Source organism: Medicago truncatula, chromosome 2 (assembly GCF_003473485.1).
Source record: "Medicago truncatula cultivar Jemalong A17 chromosome 2, MtrunA17r5.0-ANR, whole genome shotgun sequence".
In the NCBI taxonomy this organism is placed as follows: domain Eukaryota; kingdom Viridiplantae; phylum Streptophyta; class Magnoliopsida; order Fabales; family Fabaceae; genus Medicago; species Medicago truncatula.
The window spans coordinates 35126174-35132319 of record NC_053043.1 but is presented as its reverse complement, the minus strand read 5'-3'; the positions used below and the strand labels follow the sequence as shown (position 1 = coordinate 35132319).

Genomic DNA, 6146 nt, shown 5'->3' with positions numbered 1-6146 from the left:
TTTTTATGTGTTATTAACGTGAAATGATAAACTGAGAGAGTTAAAATGATAAAACAACCATTGGTGTGTTTAAGATTTGTCAAAACAAAAACCATTGATGTATTTAAGAGGCAATGTTTAATAATGATTTTGAATTTAGAAAGGACAACTTTTTTTTTGAGGGGTTAGAAAGGACATCTTGTTATTGTGTATAAGTTTTAAGGACTATTTAATTGAATTAAAAGGAGATTAATTTTATTTTAGATTATAAAGCAATCACAGTATCTTCTGTTTATTACATAAGAAGGACAAAAAAATATGGTGAAAATGCTCAAATTTATCTATGCTATGATCTTATTAATTTCTCATTTTCTTGTTGTAACTCATGGCGGTAAGACACTTTTCTCACCGTTTTTAAATTCTCTTCTTCAACTTATATGCAATCTTTAACCCCCTTTTAGTAAGATTCATTAATTTTTGTTTTACATCATAGGTACTTCTTGCAATCACAACTATGATTGTCCCTATGATGATTGTTCTCCTAAAGGTTCAAAGTGTATTTGTCACCGTTGCTATTGTGCATAACATAACATTTATGCTATGTTTGGTTTCCAAGATTGAGGAAGGAAAGATTGGTTGTGGATGGAAAGTACGGAAACCAAAAATTGTTCCACAGTTTGGTTCAAGGGAACAACTGAAAAGGAAAGAAAGTAATGTGGAACCATGCCATGGAAACCTTTCTGTGGGGAGGGAAAGATTTGGAAACAACCATTTTTGTGTGAAAAGTCTAAAACACCCCCAACTTATATTGTTTTTTTATTTACTTTTTACTATTCATTTTTTTTAATAGGTTATAGCTTATTACTGGTTTGTTGTCTCCTCCTTATTTTTTCAACTCACTTTTTTATTTTTCTATGGCATACAATTGGACTACTCACACCTAGCCACAATATGTTTATGCTTTATATATATATAATTGTCTTCAAAGGTATTTATGTCAATTAAAAAATATGGATCTTTCTTTCCTTCAACTTTCTATTCCACTTTCTTTTATACCAAACAACCAAAACAATCCCCTCACTTTCTATTCCTTTTCTTTTCTCATTTAATCTTTCCTTACTCTTTCTTTCCTTTAATTTTACTTTTTTTATCATCCAAACAAAGCCTTAAGTTTAATAGAATTGTAGGTTACTTTTAAGCTAATAATTATTTTTGGTATCACGAGCTTATGGTTTTATTTGCACACAATATTGTCAGACATATGATTTCTCTCGTAGTTTGATGCACATATTCATGTCCTTTCAAATTGATTGGCGTAATTAAAAGTGAATTATCGTTAATTGCTATTTTCGTCCCTCAACTATTTAATTAATATCGTTTTGGTCCAATAATTAAAATTTGTTCCGTTTTGGTATTTTAAGTTTATCTCTGTTACACATTTTGGTCATTTTCATTAGTTTTAATTCAAAAATGTTAGGGTGTAATAAAAAAATGTTAGTTTTTGTACACGTGTCATTACGGCATTGGCTCTGGAAAATTTTATTATATTTTTTCCTCATCTTCATTAAAACCTTCATCATATTCATCAATTAAATCCAAAAACAAAAACCAGAAAAAAACTATTAAAAAAAACTTTATCTCTCCTTTCATTTGGCCTCCCTCTCATACCATCACCACCAACAACTCTTACCTTGGCCAGAAAAATCACCAAAGTCTTCATCTTCTTTCCTTTTCATCTCCTAACTTCATACCTAAAACAAACAAAAAATTCTAGCAACACAGATCCAGAATTACCCAATCACCAAAGTCTTCATCTTCTTTCCTCTCTCCAAATCTGTTTTCTTCTCACAACAAACAAAAAAAAAAAAAAAATTCTTCTCTTCTCTTTTCAACAACCACAGACACCCAATCTAAATTTCAGCTACAATTCCATCAACAACAACAACAACATTTTCCACAACGGCAACAACAACAACAACAAAATTAGAATCTTCATCAATCTCATACTTCTAACTTCCATCTTCATCAATCTCAGAAATAGAAACTCATAATTAAATGTTGAAAAACCCATCAATAAAAACCTAGAAACAAGGTTGGTCATGATTGTGTTGTTGAGGAATTTGGGTCTCGTGGAGCAAAGATTTCAGGGAGGGTGAAGCAGGAATTTCGGGTTAATGGGTAGACTAATTCGGGACAAAATTGATTTTTTACGGTTTTGGTTTCCTGATGAGAATCAAAATTAGCAAGGAGTAATTTATTCCAATTGTATGTGTGTGTGTATGGTAGTGTGAGGTAAAGGCATGAGAGAAGAAACCGATAACATATGTTGGTGAAGATTTGGATCGTAACACAACATCCAAAAGAGTGTTCATCAACAGGAATGAGATTGATTTGGGAATTTATTAGTGATTTAAAGATGAATTGATTAAAAATAATGAATGGGAGTTTTATTTTTTTTATTTTCTGGTATTTTTTTTTTCAAGATGATGAATGAAAGTTTTATTTGGGGATGAAGAAGAACGATAAGGAAGAAGATGGAGGAAAAAAAAATTAGATGTTTCTTTTTACAATTTTTTATGCGTTTTGTTTTCTTCATTTTTCTAGGTTGTCTGTTTATGAAGGTGAATGAAGAAGATGAAGAAAGGAAGAAAAAAAATTAAATAATGATAGTGCACTATTAGAAACAATATACCTAAGAGATCTAATGGTTTATTTTTTGAAAAATAAATCAAATGGTTTTGATTTTAAAGTTAATGAAGTTTATGGTGGACCACTCATAATACTGATTCACCTAAGACATTTGAGGTTAATCAATTGATGGAAGGGACCAAATTGTGTAAAGAAAATTAACTTAAAATATCAAAACGGAACAAATTTAAATTATGGGACCAAAATGATACTAATTAAATAGTTAAGAGATCAAAATAGCAATTTAGTCTTCATTATAATATATAATAGATAACAAAAAAAAACATCAATACATGGAGAAAGGAAGAACGTCAATATATAATTACAATCAATTACTTCAATAAATAAGACATTATGATCGTGTAAAGTAATTGTTTTTCTACTTATGTTTTTAGTAAAATAATTAATTATCCATAATTTAATTGTGTGAGCTCTAGCCTAGCTACTTGACAAAAAAAAAAAAAAATTAATTATATAAGATGTGAAAAAATATCCGCTCAATATCATATCAAGTAGCATATTTAAAATATTTGTTTATGTCGTATTATTTGTCATTTTGCAAAATAAACAAAGCATTAATTATATTTTTCCACTAATTTATTTTTATTATTCTATCTCAATTCACTTAACTCCTCCATTTTTTTGTGTGTTACGAATGAGCTAGCATCCCAAAAAAAAAAACTAGAATCCACGTGAAAATTGTTCACTAAAGCATCAACGATGGTGGCATTTAGAATGCACAAATACAAGATTTGTGCACCATGCACAACTTGTGCCAACTTGTGCATGGAAGGACAGCTGGCGGTAAAAATTGATTTTTTACCTGCTGGAATATTTTAATGAAACATATTATATTGTAAAATATTCCATTTATTGTTTCTGCTGCTCACACCCCCCTAAAAAACAACCAGTTATCAGCAATAACTTGTACACCCCCTACTAAAATTGAAACATGGAGAGTAGTAATTCAACTCTTTTCACAAGTGACACACCAGAATATATCATTTTTAGCTTTGTTTCCCTTCTCCTTCATGCTTAACATTCTTCTTCATCTCCATAGCCACCCATATTTTTGACATTTCCAGACATCCTTTCTCCTTTGTGCTTAACTTAAAGTTCTTCTTCATTAACAAAATTATTCAACATTATTTCAGTCTCGTTTATTGATCTGGAGTTTTCTGCTTAGTTTGGTTTATAGATCTTGATTCATTTACATTTTAAAGGTATGAATAAAATTTAGTTTATCATTTTAAATGTTTTATTATGCTATATGGTTGGGTGTTGTTTAATATTGTTGTTGACTAATAAAAGAGTGTAAGATATCATAACTGAAAGAATAAATTATTATTCTCTGAGTAAGTTTTTGATAAATGAAAGTGAGTAAGAAGCCAACAATGGCCGCAACACAATGTTGGTAAGTAATATTTTGTTGCTGGTATCGTGCACGATCGTGCTTATTGATTGCACGACCGTGCCTAAACTCACTGGTGATTTGTTGATTTTAGTTTTTTGTCACGAACACGATCGTGCTTAATATTGAAACGGTCGTGCTTGTCATAATGGAAATAAATATGGATGGTTTAGGGTAGTATTTATTAGATAGATTTTGAACTGCATACCGAGCACGATTGTGCGTTGTAAGGACACGGGCGTGCCAAATTTCCATGAATGAAGTAGAATTTTTTGATTTGTTCGAGCATGTAACGCCCTCCTTGAATTATTTGATTATTTTTAATGAGTTACGATATATTTATATAATTTATGTGATTTTAAATAATATTGGTTGATTATGTGGTGTGTATTGTTTTATTATATAGTTTATTTTAATATTAATTAGAATAATGTGAGAATTAATATTATTTTTGAGGTTGGGGAGTTAATTAGGAATTAATAGAATTAAGGGGAGTTTAATGAAATAAAGGAGGAGTTATATTTTGGGAGTTAGGAAAAGAAAATGTTAGAAGAAGTTTTACGTGAAACAAGTTTTGGGAGAGAAAAACCAAGGACAAGGGAGAGAAGAGCAAGTAGAGCCAAGGGAATCCGATCGTTGTGCATTTTTCTTCTGAATTAAGGTAAGGGTGAGACTATCTCTCATTGATAATGGTTATATAATTCTGATTTTGGTTTAGCATAGTTCTAGTTGAAATTGGGAATTGGGGGTTAGGTTTTTGGAGTATGATTCTTGGATTGAAAAGTGTAGAAACCATGACAATTGTGTTAAGAATCGATGTTCAGATTGTAGAATAAACATAGGTTGAGTTTCCTATCAAATTTGGGGTTTGGGTGGATGAAAAATTGGGTTTTTGGCTGAAAACTGGTCTGTTCCCGTAGGGTTGTTCGTCGTAACTCGCCACAGCGAGTAAACGTACTCGCCTCGCGAACTGCACTTTGACAGCACCCTTATTTCGCGTTCTTGCGTCTTTTTCACACGTTTCTGTTTTGAATTGACCTTTGGTGTAAACATGAAAGTTGTAGATAATTTTGTTAGCTTTCCAATGACTCTGGTTTGGCGTGAAAATGATTTTTGATTTAGGAGTTACGATGAAAATACTCCAAGGAGGTCTTAGTGAAAATTTATGAAAATTCAGCAAAACCGTTTCTAAGTTAATCCAAATCTTAGGGAATAATTCCAAACCTCAAAACTAAAAGTACTATGAGTTAAATTAAGGTGTTTAAGAGTATTTAACCTATGTTGGTTAGTGTCGGTTAATGATGTGGGTATTGATAGTTAATGTTGGGTAATGTTGGTTAATTCAAGCTACATATATTATGTGGAAAATGTATATTGTTGTTTATATCATTCGAGTTGTTATTATTAACGTTGCTATGTTGCAAGTTGTTTATGTTGCTATCTCTGTTGTTGTTGATTATTAATATCATTAAGTTGACCAATTTGTGGAGTAAATCATATTTATTCATGCACAGTTGTTGTTGTCGTTGCTGATTGTTATTGTATGAATGGTGATGATTGATGTTGTTGTCTTGAGCATAGTTATATTTAATTATGCATTATTCTGGATTGTTGAATTGCTGGTTGTTGATGTTGCTGATGGCTGTGATGTATGATTTATTTATTGAACCATACATGTTGTATAAATTGGAGTCATATGGAGAATGTATGCATGGTCTAGTTGTATGTAGATATACACGAGTGGGTACATTGCATATGCATAAACAGCGGAGAGGACTCATGTCCTGGAGCACTAGTTGTTCACAGCGGTGAGGGCTTCGGTCTTGATGAATGCTTTAACCATTCAAAAGCGGTGAGGGCTTCGGTCCTGTTGGTACCACATGCATTGTAGAGGAGTCTTAGTGGAGTTGTGGAGTATGTATGCATGGTCAAGTTGTATGTAGATATACACAAGTAGGTCCATTGCATATGCATAAACAGCGGAGATGACTCATGTCCTGGAGCACTAGTTGTTCACAGCGGTGAGGGCTTCGGTCCTGATGAATGCTTTAACCATTCAAAAGCGGTG

At 31.7% G+C, this 6146-nt stretch overlaps 1 long non-coding RNA gene across 1 annotated transcript; it reads left to right on the top strand.

The window, feature by feature from the left end:
* On the top strand, positions 1-1010 carry LOC112419161 (uncharacterized). Its single transcript, XR_003009272.2, has 2 exons — positions 1-370; positions 473-1010. It is a non-coding gene; the product is annotated as an uncharacterized lncRNA (long non-coding RNA).
* The last annotated feature ends 5136 nt before the right edge of the window (positions 1011-6146 follow it).